This window comes from Phyllostomus hastatus, unplaced genomic scaffold, assembly GCF_019186645.2.
Source record: "Phyllostomus hastatus isolate PE091 unplaced genomic scaffold, TTU_PhHast_1.1 phas_contig_38, whole genome shotgun sequence".
Classification (NCBI taxonomy): domain Eukaryota; kingdom Metazoa; phylum Chordata; class Mammalia; order Chiroptera; family Phyllostomidae; genus Phyllostomus; species Phyllostomus hastatus.
Genome location: NW_025333869.1, coordinates 9754061 through 9774814, shown reverse-complemented (window position 1 = coordinate 9774814; position 20754 = coordinate 9754061).

Genomic DNA, 20754 nt, shown 5'->3' with positions numbered 1-20754 from the left:
TCTGGCAAAGAGGCTGTTCACTGCGTGTGGTACGTGAAGACTGACTTCTTGGCCTAGAGTTAACTTGTCTGCCTCTTGCAAGAGACTCATGGCAGCAGCAACTGCCCTCAGACAAGGTGGCCAGCCTGTGGCGACAAGGTCCAACTGCTTAGACAGGTAAGCCACTGGGGTGTTGCCATGGTATGACAGGCTGGGTCAGGACCCCAAGGGCTACCTTGTCTCTCTTGTGGGTATACAGATCAAAAGGCCACCCTGGATCTGGAAGTACTAGGGCAGAAACATCACTGAGGCACTCCTTGATATCTTGGAAGGCTTTCTCTTCATTTTCTCCCCATTCTAGGGGCTTGGTATCCAGACCCTTCAAGGCCTGGTAGAGGGGCCTTGCCATGGAGGTGAATCCTGGTATACGTATCCGGGAAAATCCGGCTGCCCCAAGAAATTCCTGCAATTGCTGTCGAGTGCGGGGGGCAGGGGGAGGGAATCGGGCTATGACAGCTTCCTCTCAGTGCTCAGGGCCCTCTTCCCTCATGAGATGAGGAACACTAAGTATTTTACTTGTTTCTGGCAGACCTGTGCCTTCTTTCAGGACATCCGATACTCTAATTCAGCCAGGCGCTTCAACAGCGTGTGTGTTCCCTCCCAGCACCATTCCCGGGATGGGGCCGCAAGGAGGAGGTCGTCCATGTACTACAGAATCATCAGGTCCAGCTCCCCCTTGGAAGAGGCTTCAGGTCTCTTGCTAGGGCTTCCCCAAATAAGGTTGGGGAGTTCTTAAAACCCTGAGGCAGTCTAGTCCAGGTCAATTGAGTCTTGACCACAGTGTGAAGGTCTTCCCATTCGAAAGAGAAAATGGGTTGGCTGGAAGGTGCCACAGGAATGCAGGAGAAGGCATCCTTCAGATCAAGGCAGGTAAACCACGTTGCTGTTGGGGGAAGCTAGCTCAGGAGGGTGTACGGGTTCTGGACAACCGGGTGGAGGGTGACAGCTGCTTCACTGACGGCCTGCAGATCCTGGATGGGCCGGTACCTGCTCCCGTCCAGCTGCCATCATGGGTCTGGGCAGGTGTGGCCCCACGACATGGAGCCAATCTTCTCCAAGCTCCCACTCAGGGACTGTAATTCAAGGGACCTGCCCCCCAGTCACATCGTGGGCATGGGGGGAGATTCTCTTTCCATCCTCCTGGCCCAGAGCATGGCCACAGCTTTTTAGCATATCTAAGTGACCAGCTGAAGGCTATAGGTAAGTCAAATGACTATGCCATGGATTAGCTGTAAAGCTGTTGCTGTACAAAACAGCCCTGCATGTTCTTGCTCTGTGTGTTCATTCCCCCAACTCACACCTGTGGGGGAAGGAGTGAAGAAATCTTAAAATCGTCTGGACACCCTGAGTTCTGGACCCCATTTTAAATGCCCATTTGGAGTCCCCCCTCTTGGTTGCATCCTGTAACAATCCCTCCTTTCAGATATACACCCACTTTAAATTCTTTTAAAAGACAATGGATGAATGTCTCATCTTCTTAGAACTACTTCTGGCTGGACATGGATGTCATCCTATCTATCCATGGGTCAGAGGTGCCCTGAAAAGGAGGGCGGGGCGCAGCATGGAGAGAGTCCTTCCTGTAAGGGGAAGGACCTTACAGAATCCTGGTCAGTTGGCTGTCACCAGAAAGTCACAGGCTTGGTGTCCAAAGACTGGCATTACTGGACCATTGGCATCCTGGTCATATTCTGGAGATGACAGATTTGGAAAGAGTTGGAAGGCACAATTAAATCATAACCACTAAATGACAAAGGCAGGAACTTAAGTGAAGAATGGCTTATCTGGAGAAAGGTGTACAAGGCTTGCTACACCCATCCAAAACTCTGTGGCCCATTATACTTCACTCGGGCTGAGGGGAATATATTAGGATTTCCCTCCTTTCAGATATCTGAACCCTTCCTGTCCAAGCCATCGAGACAGAAAAGGGAAAATCAGTTCTAAAGTGAAGCCCACAGATCACCCGAACCGTTCACCAACCCAACCACTTAGTTCAGCCAAACCATTGAGCTCCAGGGGGTGATGATGAAGAATGGGCTCCTTAAGTGAGGCCTATGTTGCAACCAATCACTCAGGTAATGAAGTCATAGGCATACATCCTATGAAAACAGAACACACAGATTAATTCACACAATAGTCCCCAAACCAGTCTCTGTGCCTGTGAGACTGTCTTTTGGGAAGATGTTCAGTTGCAAGGTCCTGCCTGCAATGACATTTAGCAATGGCAATTTGACAGGTCCTTCATACCTGTAAATTGTACATCTTTGATGATATTACAAACCCAGTTTCCACTTTCAAATGAAAACATACTTTCAAGACAGTTAGCTGCATCATTCTGGTGTCCAATACTGAGCATTGTGATTTTCCTTGAACCACAATTTTTCTCCTTAAGATCACCCTCACTGTTATTAAAGGGACTACTTTGAGTCCCGATTTTAATTTTTACTGTTTGTTTGCATAAACACACCAAGAGCAGCCTGGATCACTTATTATCTTTAAGTCTGCTTTGCTGGAACTCACACAGGGAACCTTTAGATTGACTTCTCGGTCCACGCCTTGGGGCACAGAAGCAGAGCCACACATCCGCCATCTGGCTTCACCTGTATCAGTTGTTTCACTCAAATCCTTGAGGTTTCCACTGTGCCTATCGGTTCCTTTTTGGCCATCTTTCATGAAAGCAACATTTGTTCCTTCCCTGGAAAGACTGCCATGAACCACACAAGCAACCAAAGTTCCAGGCTTTTCTTGTGGGCTTATGCTACCTTCACAAGTGAATCCCAGTTCCTCAGGTCTTTCTGGTGATGATCAGAATCCATACATGCTCCCTTCATGTGCGACATTCCATTCAAAGTCTTGGTTAACAAAACCATTATTAGTGACAGGTCTTATTGGTTTTATGCAAAGAAACCTTAAGTCATCACTCATTCCTACAGAATGCCAAATTCTGGAGGGATCAGGTAGGGAGAAAAATACAAAGTGTGAAGGAAAATCCTTTCCCTTCTGACATCCACCAGGATTCTCAGAACTTTCACTTACACAGACCTTCTGCAACATTCACAAACCCTCTATTCTTTCTTTCATACACCTTCTGATATCCACCAAGATTGAATCTCCATGCCCTATACCTTCAATTACTAACACCACATAATTCCTTCCTAAAACTTTCACTTTTCCATTTATCTTTACAGTTTCCCATTTACTTTCCTAGAGTGTGAAGTTTCAACCGTGCCTGGAATCCTCAATTTCCTTTTCAGAGCAGATACAGAGGAAAATCCAAAACATAGAGTTCCAGAACAATACACAGGTAGAGGCATTCTCTTGCACCAATGCATCCATTGGTGCCTCGCAGAGACATGCTCCTTCAGGCCCAGTGTTTTGGCAGAGACATGCCCCTTTTGCCTTTGACTTAAACACTCATTAGCCCCAAATGACCCTTTCTGGGTCCTGAGCAGCAAAGGCATTCTCCCCAACTGGTTACAGGCAACCTTTCTTAGGTCTTACAAAACAGAAGGTTTCTGATCAGAAACAGAACCAAATGTGACAAATTCGCTCTTTTCCCACGAAATCAGAAAACAGGTAGTTCAGGTTTCCTTTACTCCAGGTTTAAAACTTTCACATCCTTTGCACATAATTTTACGCATCCAGATTTAACCATCAAACTCTTTTAATCCTGGTTCCTTTCCCACACTGGGAAGGACTGTACTTAAACTCAGTATTTAAACTTAGTATGTGGCAGCTAGAAGTCCCTGGCACTACAGGTAACTTCCACTAAAAGTCCCTGGTTTCACAGGGACATCCTGCAGCTTTCTGTAGCTTAGACCTTACTAACACCCTATATATCAGATGGTCACCCTTGGCCCTCAGTTCATGACCTTCAGAACCAGAGCCATTCCTATCAGAACCAGTTACACAGAGAGCCTGACTGCTACAGTGCCCACATAGCAGCAGCATACAGCCCATAATCTGAAGAGAACCCTTAGCCGCCACCTTGTCCAATTCCAACATGGCAGCACCCATGCACGCCGAGTTGTCCAAGATGGTGGTGCTGATGCACCCTGAGTTGTCCAAGATGGTGGTGCCGATGCACCCTGAGTTGTCCAAGATGGCAACAACCATGCAGCTCAGTTCTCCATGGTGGGCCACTCACATGGCTCATCCTCCATTTTACCCAAAATGGCGGCACACCCACATGGCTTGCTGTCTGATCCCCACCATACATGCAATCTAGTACTGTGGGAGAACCCCCCCCACCCCCGCCATGATGAATTCTCCCGATCAGCGCTGACAGACAAGGGAAGGGACTCTTGGTTCGCCTGCCTGGCCTCTCCTCTTGAGAGGTATTTGGGTCTGTCTTGGCTAAGGCTGCCCGTGTAGAATTCGGGTTAAACTCCCAGCCGTTATGCCGTATGACAGACCGAGGAATCACAGGTTAGGGCTCACTCACGCTCCATAGGCTTCCACCCGTGGAGCAACAAATACAGTCATTCACACAAACATGCAGAGATCATCACGTTCCCACCCGCCCGAACGGTGGGAACCTTGCCTGGGCCTTCCAGCCTGAGAAGTGATCAGTTTCTCCTTCCACCACAAGGGTGGGCCTGGTCTCGGGCACTGGTCCCCGGGGCACTTACTGGGTAGGCTCGCCTTCCTAGATTTCACCAGTTCGCACTGTGCCAGCCTGGGTCAAAGAGCGGACCAGGGGCCCGGGATGTTCAGGACCCGAAATCACCGGGGTGCACGCCTCCTTTTTACTGCTGGGTCCCACCAGCCGCCCCACAGCCACCTTCACTGGAGGCAATAGCCTGCTTGCATGAGTCATTTCCTGGTCAGGGAACAAAAATGTTACAGAAAAGCAACTTAGACGGCTTTGGGGTTTACGAAGTGGAGTTTTATTCATCCATGTGGACCCAGAGGAGGCAGTGTCCAAATTCTGGGCCCTGAGCTCAGGCGGGGCTTGTTTATATTCTTGCTGCAAAGGTGTAAGTAGGAGAAGGGAGAAGCACAGTCACTGGTGGGAAGCAGGCTTACAGAAGCAGAATGCGGGGGTTAGCGTGTGACCTTGAGATAACTGCTATCTAAGAATGGCTACCGCTCAGTTATGTCCTGTCATAGCTTTATAGGAGAGGAGCTGAAACAAGCTGTTATGGTCTCAAACAGGCTGGTTGTACACCCAGTGAGGTGAGAGACTCTCAGATCACTGTGGATGGCTAGGATTTTTTTCTGTTCTCTTCTATAAATACTAGCCACTGGTCCCCATGTGTGTGACTCTTAAGGCACTGCAATGGACTGATTACATCCCCCCAGATTCATCTGAGAAGCTCTAGCCCCTAATGGACGGTGATTGAAGTTAAGTGAGGTCACAAGGGTGGGGACCTAATCCACTAGAATTTGTGTCCTTATAAAAGAGAAAGGACATTAGAGATATCTTCTCTCTTCCTCTCCCTTGCTCTTGCTCTCTGTCTTAACCTCAACATATAAGAACACAAAGAAAAATTAGCTGTCTGCAAGTAAGGAAAAACTGTGAGAATATAAATTTCTACTGCTTATGCTACTCATGCTATGGTATTTGTTACGACAGCCTAAGCAGACTAACACAGGAACATTCCACTTGGACAATGGTCCTCAATTTGGGGGGGTGGTGATTGAAGTCCAGGCCCTAAAGGCTTCAGAAGACTACAGTGAGCTTTGCTTCTGAAACTGTCATACACCTTTGTTAACTCTATACAGACATCATCCCATGTGGTTTAAGAAAGGGAATCCTATCTCAAGAAAGACCTCTCCTTTCTACCTGCAAATTTAAATAACTTTATCCAAATTTCATTATCTTTCTTGGTTGACACATTGTGAGGTCAGGGTTTTTCAAGCCAATTTTTTTCAAGCCAATGTCTTCTGTATGTAACCAGAGGACTTTACACACAGAGTCTAATGTTCAATTGTTTGCCATTTGGAGAACATCATAGTTAAGCTGCCTTACTGGAGGATTTTACTAACCTTCAATGACCTTTATCTTATTGATGTAATTTGGTTATGGACAAAGCTACATGAGGTCAACAAAGAGTGTTTTTGAATAATGGACCAAGTTTACAGGACACACAGCATGCATGAGTCAGGAGGAGAAATCATCTCTATCATCTCTTGTCAGAAAGTTACATTTTTACATCACTGATACTAGTTCACAACTGTAGACTATTATCTATCTATCTATCATCCATCTATCTACATACCATCTATCATCTATTTACATCCTCTCTCTCTCTCTCTCTCTCTCTCTCTCTCTCTCTCTCTCTCTCTCCTCACCAAATGACAATAAAGGAATACAGAGGGAAAAATTTCACAATAGCAGTGAGATTAGGGAGAGTATGCAACAGAATACTAAAAGGGCTCTGCCTGGCTCTTTAATGACAATCACAATTTAGTCATAAATAGGAGCAGATAACCATAGATCCTTGCAAGAACCATTAGCAAATTCAAACACACTGCCAACAAACCCCTATTGCCAGCCCCTCCTTACCTTCACCCCCAGAGGCAGCTGACCTAGCAGTTTCTGACCCCATGCAGGGTCTGTGGTAGATTAGAAAGCTCAGCCATTTGCCCTTTCAGGCTCTGAGGTTCAAGATTTTGCTCAGCCATTTGCAATTTCTTGTTCTACCTTCTAGCTATAACATTTTGTTGACATTAACTAATCTCTTGTCTCTTCTTAAAAAACACTGTGCTTTAAATCATCACTTTGCTGTCATTCTGGTGATTTTGGAGAGGGAGCAGAGGTAAATAAACATGCTTAATCAGAAAGTGGCTCACTGTATTCCCATATTGGCAAATATATTCTTTCTTCTAACTCTTCAAAGAAAAATTACTTAAGGATATACTACAAAATAATAAAAAGTATTGTAATAAAAAGGAGAAAATGTATATTTTCAGGAAATTAATGATAAAAACCAGTACTCAATGATGGGAAAATCTAAGGACAGCACCTGTGTGTCAGGCTGAACAAATAATTGGTTCAACCAGAGTCCCTAGAACACTTTTTGAAAAGTAGACTTTACAACATAGGAGTTTGGGTTCAGGGCAAGAAAAACTTTTCTTAAAAATTAAATTTATTGGGGTGACATTGGTTAATAAAATTATATAGTTTTCAAGTGTATAATTCTATGAAATATGAAAGAGCATCTGTGTATAGCATTGTATGCTCATCACCTAAAATCTTCTGTCACCATATATTTGACTCCCTTTACTCTTTACTATTCCCCCACCACCCTTCCCTCTGGTAAGCACCATACCATTGTCTGATATATCTATGAGTTTTTGTTTGTTTGCTTTTCTCATTTGTTCATCTGTTGCTTTCAATTTTATACCCCACATATGAGTAAAATCATATGGTTCTTGACTTCTGTCTGACTTATTTTGCTTAGCATGATATGCTCAAGATCCATTCATGTTGTTGCAAATGGCAGCATTTCATCTTTTCTTATGTCTGAGTGGTATTCCATTGTATATATGTACCACATCTTCTTTATCCAATTATCTATCAAAGCACACTTCAGTTATTTCCACGTCTTGGTCATCATGAATAATACTACACTGAACATACAAGTGCGTATATCTTTGTAAATAAATATCTTTCAATATTTTGGGGTAAATACCGAGAAGAGGAGTTTCTGGGTTATATGGTAACTCTGTTCTCAAATTTTTGAGGACCTCCATATTGTTTTCCATAGAGACTATCAGTTTATATCCCCACTAGCAGTGAATAAAGATTCCTTTTTCTTCACAATCTGTCCAACATGTTATTATTACTCTAGTTAATAATAGCTATTCTGGCCCTGGCTGGTGTGGCTCAATGGATTGAGTGCCGGCCTGCAAACTAAAGTGTCACAGGTTCAGTTCCTAGTCAGGGCACATACCTGGGTTGTGGGCCAAGTCCCCAGTTGGGGACATATGAGAGTCAACCAGTCATTGATGTTTCTCTCTCTCTTTCTCCTTCCACTCTCTCTAAAAAAAAATAAATAAAATAATACCTTTAAAAAAATAACAGCTATTCTAACAGATGTGAAGTGGTATGTTATTATAGTTTCGATTCATTTCCCTAATAACTAGTGATGTTAAGAATCTTTTCATCTATCTGTTGGCCATTTGTATGTCTTCTTAGGAGAAGCATTTGTTCATATACTCACCTCATCTATTAATTGGATTGTTTGTTTGCTGTTGAGTTGTATGAGATCTTTACATATTTTGGATATTAACCTACTGTCAAAGCTGCTGTTTGCTAAAACTTTTTGTTGCCTTTTTTGTTTTTTTGGTGGCTTCTTTTGCTGTGTAGAAGCTTTTTAGTTTGATATAGTTCTATTTGTTTATTTTTGCCTTTACTTCCCTTGCCTTTGAGCTAATATCATACTAAATTATGAAAAATTGAAAACTTTCTGTAAGATTGGAAATGAGACAAAGATGCCCAGTCTCACCACTCTTATTCAGCATAATTCTAGAGGTTCTAGTCAGAGCAATCAGGCAAGAGAAAGAAATAAAAGGCATCCAAATTGGGAATGAAAAAGTACAATCATCACTTTCTGCAAATGACATAATTATTTATATAGAAAACCCAAGATATCCTACCAAAAAAATTAGAAACAATAAACAATTACAGTAAAGTTGTGCTATACAAAATCAATGTACAAAAATCTATTGCATTCCTACATACTAACAATAAAATTTCAAAAAAATTAAAGAAACCAATTTACTTTGCAATTGCAACAACAACAAAAACACCTAGGAATAAAATTAAAGAATGTGAAGGACTATATACTAAAAACTACAAAGCATTATCAAAGGTGATTAAAAAAGACACAAATAAATGGGAAGATACTTTGTGTCCATGGATTGACACAACATTATTAAATGGCTATATTACCCAAAGCACTATACAGATTTAATACAATCTCTATCAAAATTACAGAAGCTTTTTTAAAAGACAGAATGAAACATCATCAGATCTGTAAGGAACTACAAAAGACCTTGAATAGCAAAAGCAAATCTAAGAGAGAAGAACCAAGTCAGGCATCACACTCTCTGATTTTAAAATATTCACAAAGTGATGAAAATCAAAACAGCATTGTACTGGCAGAAAAACAAACACATGGATGAATGGAACAGAATTGAGACCCTGACATAAATCCACATGTATATAGACAAATAATTTTTAACAAAAGACCCAAAAACATGGAGCAAAGAAAGCCTCTTCAATACGTAGTTCTGGGAAAATTGAAAAGCCACATACAAAAGAATGAAACTAGGCTGTTTGTCCAAATATATAAAAATTAACTTAAAATGAAACTAAGACCTAAATATAAGACCTGAAACAATAAATTACATAAAAGAAAACATGGATATTAAACTTGCAGACCTTACACTTAAAAAAATTAATGATTTGATGCCAGCATTAATCTTAGTGATAAGGTGAGACCAAGTATGTTTATGGAAAAAGAAATATATACAATAACATTCAAGGAAAAATGTACAAGAAAACCAGATGAAGATTTGGAGCACAGATAGACTATGCAAAAAGAGAATCTTTTGACAAAGATGATTCCATTTGAATAGCACTGGTTTACTGGTAAAAAGTTTTATTTCTTCTCTAAGGTCCTAATCACGCTACTGCTATATTACATGATAATATTATAAAATAATTAACTTTTATTTATAGAATTAACCTATAGGAAAATCATAGGAAACTACCATTCTTCATAAATTCTAATAGACATTTTTTTTCAGATTTTGGCCTCTTGAAATCGGAATATAATTTATAATTAGAGTGTTATTAACAATATTTTTTAAATTTTAATTGTTGTTCAGGTACAGTTTTCTGCCTTTTATTGCCATCCCAGCACCCCCCCCAGCCCTTCCCACCTCCCTCCCATATCCACCCGCCCTTGTTTTTGTCCATGTGTCCTTTACACTTGTTCCTGCAAACCCTTCCCCTTTTCCCCTGAAATTCCCTTCCATCTCCCCTCTGGTCACTGTGAGCCTGTTCTCAATTTCAGTTTCTTTGCTTACATTTTTCTTGTTTGTCTGTTTTGTTGATTAGATTCTTGTTAAAGGTGAGATCATATGGTATTTATCTTTCACCGCCTGGTTTATTTCGCTTAGCATAATGCTTTCCAGTTCCATCCATGTTGTCACAAAGGGTAGGAGCTCTTTCTTTCTGCTGCATACATTTCCATTGTGTAAATGGACCATAGTTTTTTGATCCATTCATTTGCTGATGGGCACTTAGGTTGCTTCCAGCACTTGGCTATTGTAAATTGTGCTGCTGTGAACATTGGGGTGCATAGGTTATTTTGGATTGGTGTTTCAGGGTTCTTAGGATATAATCCTAGCAGTGGAATTGCTGGGTCAAATAGCAGACCCACTTTTTCTTTTCTGAGAAAATTCCATACTGTTTTGCATAGTGGCTGCACCAGTCTGCATTCCCACTAAGAGTGTACTAGGGTCCCCTTTCCTCCACAACCTGTCCAACACTTATTGTTTGTTGCTTTGTTTATGATGACCATTCTGACTGGTGTGAAGTGATATCTCACTGTGATTTTAATTTGCATCTCTCTGATGGCTAGCAATATTGAGCATCTTTTCATGTGTCTCTGGATCCTCTGCATGTCCTCCTTGGAGAAGTGTCTGTTCAAGTCCTTTGCCCATTTTTTAATTGGATTGCTTGTCTTCTTAGAATGGAGTCATGTGAGTTCTTTATATATTTTGGAGATTAGACTCTTGTCCAAGATATCATTACCAAATATGTTTTCCCGTACGGTTGGTTCTCTTTTTATTTTAATACTGTTTTCTTTAGCTGTGCAGAAGCTTTGTATTTTGATGAGATCCCATTTGTTTATTCTTTCCTTTATGACCCTTGCTCTAGGGGAAATATCAGTGAAAATGTTTCTGTGTGAAAAATATGGGATTTTCCTGCCTATGTTTTCCTCTAGGACTTCAATGGTGTCATGATTTATATTTAAATCTTTTATCTACCTTGAATTTACTTTTGTGTATGGTGTAAGTTGGGGCTCCAGTTTCATTTTTTTGCCTGTAGCTGTTCAGCTCTCCCAACACCATTTGTTGAAAAGGCTATTTTTACTCCATTTTATGTTGCTGCCCTCTTTGTCGAATATTACTTGACTCTAGAGACTTGGGTTTATTTCTGGGCACTCTGTTCTCTTCCATTGGTCTATGTGCCTGTTTTTATGCCAGTGCCAGTCTGTTTTGATTACAGCAGCCTTGTAATACAGTTAGGTATCAGGTTTTGTGATCCTTCTTATTTTGTCCTTCTTTTTCAAAATTTTGGGAGCTATTCAGGGTTGTTTATGGTTCTATATAAACTTTTGAAGTGTTTGTTCTATGTCTGTGAAATATGCCATTGGTACTTTAATAGGTATTGTGTTGAATCTATAAATCATTTTGGGTAGTATGGACATTTTGATGATGTTAATTCTTCCAATCTATAAATATGGGATATGTTTCCATTTGTTTGTGTCTTCCTTAATTTCTTTCTTCAGTGTTGTGTAGATTTCTGCATACAGGTCTTTTGCTTCATTGGTTAGGTTTATTCCTAGATATTTTATTTTTCTTGTTGCTATATCAAAAGGGACTTTTTCTTGATTTCTGCTGTTTCATTGTTGGTATACAACAATGTCTTTGATTTCTGGATATTGACTTTGTATGCCACTGTTTTGCCAAATTCATTTCTTAGGTCAAGTAGTTTTTTGGTAGAGTCTATAGGATTTTCTTTGTACACTATCATGTCATCTGAAAACAATGACAGTTCTGTTTCCTCCTTTCGTAATTGGATGCCTTTTGTTTCCTTTTCTTGTTTGATCACAGTGGCTAAAACTTCCAATCCTATGTTGAATAGAAGTGGTGAAAGTGGACAATCTTGTCTTGTTCCTGATCTGGAAAAGGTTTTAGTTTTTGCCCATTGAGTATGATGTTGGGTATAGGTTTCTCATGCATGGTCTTTATTATGTTGAGAAATTCTTCCTCTATTCCCATTTTGCTGAGTGTTTTTATCATAAATAGGTGCTGTACCTTATCAAATCCTTTTTCTGCATCTATTGATATGATCATGTCATTTTTGTCTTTGCTTTTGTTTTTGTGATGTGTTACATTTATTGATTTGTGAATATTGTACCATCCTTGCATCCCTGAGATGAATCCCACTCGGTCACGGTGTATGATCTTTTTAATGTATTGTTGGATGCGGTTTGCCAATATTTTGTTGAGGATTTTAGCATCTATGTTCATCAGTGATATTGACCTGAAGTTTTCTTTCTTTCTTGTGTGTTTCTCTCATTTTGGTGTTAGGATGGTTCTGGCTTCATAAAAAGAGATTGGGAATCTTCCATCATTTTGGATTTTTTGGAGTAGTCTGCGAAGGGTACGAGTTAGCTCTTCCTCAAAAGCTTTGTAGAATTCTTCTGTGAAATGATATGGTCCCGGGCTTTTGTGTGTCGGGAGTTTTTTTTATTACTGCTTCAATTTCATTAGCTGATATTGGTCTGTTCAGGCTTTCTTCTTCTTCTTCATTGAGTTTTGGAAGATTATATTTTTCTAGAAATGTGTCCATTTCACCTAGGTTTTCAAATTTCTTGGCATACAGTTCTTTGTAGTAATTTCTTACAATCCTTTGTATTTTTGTGGTATCATTGTAATCTCTCCTCTTTCATTTCTGATTGTGTTTATTTGTGTTCTTTCCCTCAATCTCTTTTCCTCTCCCTCCCTCTCTCTCTCTCTCTCTCTCTCTCTCTCTCTCTCTCTCTCTCTCTCTGATAAGCCTGCTTAAAGGCTTGTTGATTTTGTTTATGTTTTCAAAGACCCAGCTCCTGGATTCATTGATCCTTAGAATTGTGCTTTTAGTCTCTATGTCATTTAATTCTACTCTGATCTTGGTTATTTCATTCCTTCTACTTGTTCTAGGCTGTCTTTGTTGTTGTTCCTCCAGTTCTTGTAGACATAGGGTTAGTTTTTTTCTTTGAACTGTTTTTATCTATTTTAGGTACACCTGTATCGCTATCAACTTCCCTCTCAGGACTGCCTTTGCTGTGTCCCATAATTTTTGGCTTGTTGTGAGTTCATTTTCATTTGCTTCCAGAAACTTTTTGATTTCTTCCTTTATTTCATTCTTGACCCATTCATTGTTTAATAGCATGCTATTAAATCTCCATGATTTTGACTGTTTGGGGTTTTTTTTTTTCCCCTTGGGGTTGGTCTGTATTTTCAGTCCCTTGTGGTTAGAGAAAATGTTTGGTATAATTTCAATTTTTAAAAATTTGTTGAGGCTTGTTTTTTTTTGTCCTATCATGTGGTCTATCTTTGAAAATGTTTCATGTACAATTGAAAAGAATATGTATTTAGCTTCTTTGGGATGAAAGGCTCTGTATATATCAGTTAAGTCCATTTCATCTAGGGCATTGTTCAATGCCACAATATCTTCATTGATATTTTGGTTAGAAGATCTGTCCATTTTTGACAGTGGGGTGTTAAAATCTCCTACTATAATTGTGTTGCTGTCAATATCTTTCTGGAAGTCCCTCAAGATTTTCTTTATGTATTTGGATGCTCCTACATTGGGTGCATATATATTTACAATGTTTATGTCTTCTTGGTGGATTCTTCCCTTGAGTATCTTGAAGTGACCTTCTGGGTCTCTCTTTATGGCCCTTTCTTTTGAAGTCTATTTTGTCTGATATGATTATTGCTACCCTGGGTTTTTTCCTGTCCATTTGCTAAGAAAGTTAGTGTTCATCCCTTCACATTCCATCTGTGTAGGTCTTTTGTTCCGAGGTGGGTTTCTCGTAGGCAGCTTATGTGTGGTCATTCTTTCTTATCCATTCAGCTTTTCTATGTCTTTTGATTAGAGCATTTAATCCCTTTACATTTAAGGTTATTATTTATAGGTACTTATTCATTGCCATTTTAGTACCTGGGTTCATCTCTCTCCCTCTCTCCCTCTCCCTCTCTCTCTTCCTTGCTTTCCTTAAAACAGACCATTTAACATCTCTTGCAGAGCTGGTTTAGTGGAGGTGTATTCTTTTAGACTTCTCTTGTCTGAAAAGCTCCTTATTTCACCTTCTATCTTGATTGAGAGCCTTGCTGGGTAAAGTAGCCTTGGTTGCAGGCCTCTGGTTCTTATTACTTGGAATAGTTCTTGCCATTCTTTTCTGGCTTGGATCGTTTCCATTGAGAAGTCAGCTGTCAATCTTATCGGGGCTACCTTGTATGTTACTTCTTGTTTCTCCCTTGCTGCTTTTAAGATTCTCTCTTTGTCTTGGAATTTTGCCACTCTAATTATGATGTGTCTTGAAGTGGTCCTCTTTGTGTTCCTCTTGCTTGGGACTCTGTGTTTCCTGGATATGTGTGACCTTTTCTCTCATCAAATTAGGGAAAGTTTCTATCATTACTTTTTTAAACAGGTTTTCTATCCCTTGCTCTTCTTCTCCCCATTTTGGTATCCTTATTATATGGATATTATTACATTTCATGTTGTCCTACATTTCCCTTAATCCCTCTTCATTCTTTCTGAGCCTCTTTTCCTTTTCTTGCTTTTTCTGGGTATTTTTTTCTACCCTGTCCTCCAGCTCACCGATCCAATCTTCTGCTTCATCAATCCTGCTTTTGATCCCTTCTACTGTGTTCTTCAGTTCAGAAGTTGTATTCTTCATTTCCTCTTGGCCCTTGTTGAGAGTTTCTATCTCCTTTCTCATGTTGATATAGTTTTCAGTGAGTTCATTGCAGTTTCCCTGTAATTCTCTTTGAGCTCATTGAGCTTCCTGATAACCATTGCTTTGAACTCAATAACTGATATTTGACTTGCTTCTATTTAATTTAGCATTCTTTCTGAGGCTTCTTCCTTTTCTTTCATTTGGGGATTGTTTCTTTGTCTTCCCATTGTTTTTGAGACTCTTTTTGTTAGCCTCAGCTTCTTAAATTTGTCTATTCTGACTCCCTAGGTTTATGGTGTGAATTTCTATTGTAGAATATTTTTGATATTCAGCGGTGCCATCTCCTTGATCTCCCAAGCTCACTGGTCTTGGCCTGTCATTTATGTTGGCCCTGTGTTTGTCTTTGGGTTTTGATTGTTGTTGGGTCTTTCTTTGGTGGGTCCTTCCCACCAGCTGAGAATCTCTTTGTCCACCACCTCTTGTATTTTGTAGTGCTGGTGTGGGCAGGTTGTGTTGAAGCTGTTTCTTCTGGGAATACAAGGTTTTGAGGACTCTTTCTTGCTCTTGTTCAGTTGTTTGTTCTGGGAAACCTCTGTTTAGTTGTATTTTCAGATAGGTCCTGGATTGAGGTTAGTGTGGTTCCCACTCCCTCCTTCACCTTCTTCTGTTATTATCTGTTGTTGGTTCCTTTGTTGTTGGGTTTCCTCTTCCAACAAGTATCCTGGTGTTCACAGCTTCCACCTGCTCTTTTTTTGGGATCAGTTGGAGGGGGGAGGCAAAATGGTTTAAGATAGCAAGAGTGTATTCTATGTTACTTACAGTAGCAGCCAGTAGAGAAGAGATAGGAGATCCTTTGGCTATGTGTAGTGTTAACCATGATATTCCACCCAGCTAGCCACTGTTTAGAAAGGGTGGAAAGAAGAAAAGACTCTTATTGGGGAGGGAAGTATTGTGAGCTGAATCTAGAAAGCAGTGGAAGGTCAGATTCTGAGGTAAGGTAAGAGTAAAGGATAGTAAATAGTTGTAGTATATGAGAGAATAGAGTTAACACTACAGTAAGAGAGTTCAGGAAACTGTGAAGTGGCCTGAGAGCTGGAAGTGGTGTTGTGTGGTATTTACAATTGTATGGAACAGCTATTATTTACAATAAAAAATGGAGCAACAGTCATGTGACAGAATCTATGTGCTCTGGATAACAAGAATAGGAAGTATAGGTCCTTGAGTAGTGTGCTAATGGAACACAAGTGAAGTGAAGGACACTTTAGTAAATTATCAGTAAATTAACAATACACTATGAAAGAGAGAACAAGGGAGATCTGTCAAACAATACAATTTAACCAGTCAAGCAAAGAAAACTAAAGAGAAATAAGAGGAATGCAAAAATACTTATAAAATAAAAGATGTAAAATAATGAAAGAAATAATAATTCAAATAAGCAATAACTTGCAGGTTCTCTGTAATAGCTAAGTGTAATTTGCCTCACTGTCTCTGCTGTTAGGATGACCCCTCTTTGGGTGCAACTGTGGTCTTTTCACAGTTTAATTTCAGGGTTTTTTGTCTCACTTGTTGGAATTTAAAAAAAAAGAAGGAGGAAGGAAGAAGAGATAAAATGGGAAAGAAAGGAAGAAGGAACAAAACAAGAAAGAAGGAAAGTGAGGAAAAAGGGGTTGAAAGATAAAAAAAAGTAACAAAAATAAAAAATAAAGAATTACTTTTTTTAAAAAAAAAAGCCTCTTGCTGGCTTCAATCCAGCTAAACCAGTTTTGCTGGTCTTCCTGGCTGCAGCAGGTTGAGGGGTGATTGGTTTCGCTTTTCTCCCTTTCTGATCCTTAGTTGGTTAGTCTTCAGCCTAGCTCTCCAGTAGCCTCTGGTTCCTTAGGTTCCACAGTTTGGGTATGCACTGTCCCCAGGGCTAGCCAAGTACCTCTCTCTCAGTCTTTGGGTGTGGGGTCCAGGCCTCCCTCACAGTGCACTTCCCTAAGGTTAGGGCTCTGGGCTTGGGGCCTTCTGAAGAGTGCAATCTCCCAGGGTTGTGGGCTTGTGCACTCAGCCAGGCTGCCTCCAGTCCCCCAGATTCAGGTGTGCACCCTTCCCATGGCTATGGGAGTGTGCAAGGCCTTCTGTGCTATCTCAGGAGTGCTGCCAGGCTGGGTAGGGAGAAGATTGTAGTGGCAGCTGAAGGAGAATTCCCCAAACAGTGTGCCTTTTTTCACTTTTCCTTTTTGAGAAATTCCTTCTATTCCAGCCTGCTGCTCCATACAGAGTCCTGGTCTTGCACACAGCCCAACTCTCCAACCAGACCAGGACTACGGGTCAGGGCCCATCATGGCTCAACTCTCCCCAGCCAGTGTCCATAAACTCCATGTGTGCTCACAGTCTCTGTGTATTTGCCACTTAGCTCTTACTCCCCTCTCTGCGACTTCAAGCAACCAGGCCTGTCCTGGTGCTGCTCAATCCTTGTTTGGCAGGAGAGGGAGCCATTGACCTGGCTCTCTCCAAAGAACCCTGTGGCAGACCCGGCAGGCGCTGGGCCTGGGGGTGCAGCCGCCCTGGTCCCAGCACAGGTCCCAGGGACTTTATTGTCCTGAAGCACTCTCCTTACCATCTGGTTTTTCAATGTCCTGTACAATTTGTGGTCTCCTATCTTCATATATACTGGGGTACTGTTGGCTGTTTGCTCTGTTCTTCTGTAGATTGGCTAGGTGTTTCTCCTGTGTGTAGTGAGGAGTGGAATCCACTCCCTCCTACCATGCCACCATCTTCAGTCTATTAACAGCTTTTTAAAAAACGTAATGGAACATAAAACAATGGTGTATCATAGAGTTGAAGACAAATTCAATTTGATAAAATGATGCGTAGAGAGGAGAAAGAAATATTATAAAGCTTAACAGTTTGAAGTAAGAATAGAAGTGATGGAAAATGAAATAGAGAAGGGAAGGGAAGAGAGGGGATGGCAGAAGCTTTAACTTTTTCAGTTCACATAGTGGATACTGAAAAGGTGCTCTGTAAAGAGAGATCAACAAAAAGCTTAGTTGTATCTAATACAGTGGCAGAGTAGGTGGAGTAACACTCACTTCCTCCCAGAATCATATCAAAATTAAAAACAAATTATAGAGCAATTAACCTGGATAACCATCTGAAGACTAACTAAACAGAAGTCTTGTAACTCAGGATATACTGAAGAAGTCACGTTGAGAATGGTAAGAAGGTTGAAGATGGAAAAAGTGCTGGCCCCACACCCATGTGCGGCAGTTGAGAATCCAGAGGGATATATCAACTGAAAAGGTTCCCCCTTGAGGAGTGAGTGGTCTCAAAACCACACTGAGTTTCCCAGCATGAAGCACCAGTGCTGGGAAGAAGAGCCAATATAATATTTAGCTGAAAAAATCACTGGGGACTTCATTCCCCTGGGTGAGAGGAAACTACTCTTAACGTAGGTGCCTTCTTAAAGGCCTAATGGACAAAATTTCACATTGGCACTTATCTTGGGCTTCAGCAGAGGGACAGTGGCTTGGAGGGCACTGGAGTCATTGAGTTTTGTAACTTTGGGGAGAGGACTGAAGGGACAACTGCCAATGTCTCTCTGTTGCCCACAGAAGTAATTTTCCCTGGGTCAAGCACTTCCCCTGCCTCATACAGCATTAGCCTAGGCAGATGCACTAGCCCCACACTGCCAACTACCTGAGGCCCCACCCCAGAAAGTTCAGACCTTGTGGAAAAATATACTGGCAGCAGCCCAACTAAGCCCACATTGCAGTCTTTCTTGGAAAACTGTACAGGAAATCTGTGCAAATTCAGGGGGTGCTAGAGACATACATGGAGAGACCAAGTCGCAAGGCTTTGAGGGGCAGGACTGTTTTACCCATGTTCCTGACTTGTGCCACTGTTCCTGTGTTAGGCCTGCCAATCCACAGCAGTAGACTGGTCAGGTTAACAAGCCCCACCCTGTTGACAACCTGAGTCCCTGCTCTGCCAAGCTCACACCATGTGGAGGGATCCTCTGGTGGCAGCCAGCCTAGGTCCATCTTGTAGTTGTTCTTTAAAAACTCTCCAGGAAGTCTGGGAAACCTCAGGGGGAGCCAAAGACACATAGGAAGAGACTGCGTTCTATGGCTTTAGGTGAGGGTCATTTTTCCCAGTGCATTCAACAGGTACCACTGTACCTGGGCAGACTCTACTTACACTAGGCCAAATATTAATCTGTTTTTAGCCTAATGAACTCCACTGGACCCACCCTGATAACTTCCTAAGATCCTGACTCACTGCAAAAGTATGTAGGGCTCAGGCAAATGCAGCTGAAATTGATGTATGCTAAGAGTTTTGCTGAGTGACCTCAGACCCAGCAATAGTGCTGAATTTGAATTTGTGTTAACCTGGTAAACACCACTCACCTCTACCCAGTGACTCACTGAGAACCTTCCTCATGCAATGCATGAAAGAGCCAAAGGCCCTTTCAGTGGCAAAGTCTAGCAAGCAGCTGGCAGGTGGCAGTGGATCACACAGTAACTTAGGCCTTTTGATGATCTTCCCCAGGTGGCAGCAGGCCTTGCTATGCAGCTTGGTCACACCCATGTGCACCCAGTTCTGGCACAGGCAGCTACCAACCAGGGATCACCTTGTAGCCTTTAACATGTGGCTCAGGGCCAGTCACAGGCAACAACTGACATTGATCTGTGCTGGAGTCCATCCCAAGAGACCCCAAAACCAACATGCCCAGTCGCTGGCTTCAGACTACATCAGCATATGACCCAATTACTGGTAAAAGTGGTACAACAAAAGTGAGGTCTTGGCAGGCACCAAACCCTATGAGGCAAATGCCATTTAATGGGTTGAGCTCCCACACATCAGTTTGTGTATTGTGATTGGGATCAATCATCATGGTCAGCCAGTCTGAGGGTCAACCCCACCCACAAATGAACCAACAGTAATCAAGACTCAACTAGAACAGGAAAATCACGTGTACTCCTAAAGCACACAGCTCAAGTGATCAGGGAGAGATATTGTATCACTGAGCCCCACAAAACACTCACAACATAAGGCCACCTAACCAAGGCTGGGAGACATAGAAAACAAAACAAACACACAAAAACAATTACAGAGGTGCAGCCAAAAATAGAGAGACTAAGAAACATGTCCTCCATTAAAAAAAGAAAAGAACAGAAAAAAGAAATGAAAAACATCTCCAGAAAAAGAAATAAATAAAATGTAGGTAAGCAATATGTTTGATGCAGAGTTCAAAGCAGTGTTTATAGAAATGCTCAAGGAACTTACTGAGAACTTCAACAGCATAAAAAAAGATATAGAAACCATTAAAAAGAACTAATCAGAGCTGAAAAATACAATAACTAAAATGAAAAATACACTAGAAGGAATTGACAGCAGATTAGATGAAGCAAAGGATTGAATCAGAGATGTTAAAGACAAAATAGCAGAAAATGCCCAATCAGAGCAGCAGAAAGTACAAACTACATTAAACTATAGTATAAAGCGCCTCTGGGAGAACATCAGACATAACAACATCCACATCATAGCAGTACTAGAGGGGAAGGGAGAGAACAAGGTGCTGAGACACTAGTAAAGAAATAATTACTCAAAAATTCCCTAGTTTGGTGAAGGAAAAAGACACACAAGTTCTGGAAGCAGAGAGAATACCAACCAAGATGAACCCAAAGAGTACCACACCAAGACACATCATAATTAAAAAGACAATTTTTAAATATGAAGAAAGAAACTTAAAAACAGCAGGAGAAAGGTAATTAGTTACCAAGAAAAAAAAAACTCCCATAAGGCTCTAATTGGTGTGGCTCATTTGATTGGGCATTATTCCATGAGGTAAAATGTTACCAGTTTGATTCTCAGTCAGGGCACATGCTTGGATTATGGGTTCGGTCTCTGGTGGGTGAGTGCAAGAGGCAACCTAATCAATGTTTCTCTCCTTCTCTTTCTCCTTCCCTTCTCCTTTCTCTAAAAATAAATAAATAAAATCTTTAAAAATGTATATATTTTAAAAAGCTCCCATAAG